Source organism: Oryx dammah, unplaced genomic scaffold (genome assembly GCF_014754425.2).
Source record: "Oryx dammah isolate SB20612 unplaced genomic scaffold, SCBI_Odam_1.1 HiC_scaffold_11, whole genome shotgun sequence".
In the NCBI taxonomy this organism is placed as follows: Eukaryota; Metazoa; Chordata; class Mammalia; order Artiodactyla; family Bovidae; genus Oryx; species Oryx dammah.
Genome location: NW_024070195.1, coordinates 16,984,696 through 16,985,704, shown reverse-complemented (window position 1 = coordinate 16,985,704; position 1,009 = coordinate 16,984,696).

Genomic DNA, 1,009 nt, shown 5'->3' with positions numbered 1-1,009 from the left:
ACCTGCCAATGCAGGAGACACTGGTTTGATTTCTTGAGTGGTGAAGATGCCCTGGACAAGAAAATGGCAACCCACTCCAGTAATCATGCCAGGGAAATCCCATGGACAGAGGAACCTGGTTGGTTACGGTCCACAGGATTGCAAAAGAATCAGACACGAATTAGGGACTAAATAGCAAAATCAGGGAAGTCTTTCCCCCATCATTCCCTCTTTCTGGCCACTGCTGAATATGATTTAAAAACTGGAGATTTGGAGTTGTATTTGAAAATCAGAAACATATACTAATTTTCCAATTGAAGGAGGAATCTGTAAACTCAGTCCATAAATGTTTAAAATCTTAGAACTTCATTAAGTTGTGATGACTACAGTGAGACAATCAAGGCTGAGAAATAGAAGCTCAGCCTTCTCTCCCTAGCAAGACAGCTGCCAGATGACGCTGTGCTCTGAGCTTGTTCTCATGGCCTCTCTTCTGCTTGTCTCCTGCATGTAGAGCAAGAAAACTTGAAAAGCTATTAGGGTTTCGGGGGCTCAGATACTCAATGACAAACATTTTCCTCAATCCCACAAAGAAAACAACTTTTTTTTTTTTGAAAATTTAAGGAAATATTTATGGACCTTCAAGTTTATAAAACCATCTGGTGCTTTGTAGTTTGCAGGCTGGTTGCTCTGAGAGTTCAATTTTGGACTGATCACACCAGTATTGTTTCCACTCCCTCCTTCTTGAATAGTTCAATTTAGTTTCTACAATAATACCCAAGAAGCTAGTCTTTTAAACTTACTGGACAACTTGTAAAAATCAGTACGATTTGGGAGAATGTACCTGTTGCTTTTTAAGGGCACTTTTACTGTTTGACCCTTGCCTCATTAAGGAGTCCAGTTGGTGACCTCTGAGTTTCCACTTAGCCTGGCTTCTATGTGGAAACACTGCGTAATTTGGATTTTGTTTTAGCAGTTGGTGACTTTGACCCCTCTCAGTAAAGTGTTTAGGCTGAGGAGGACTGAAAAGAGC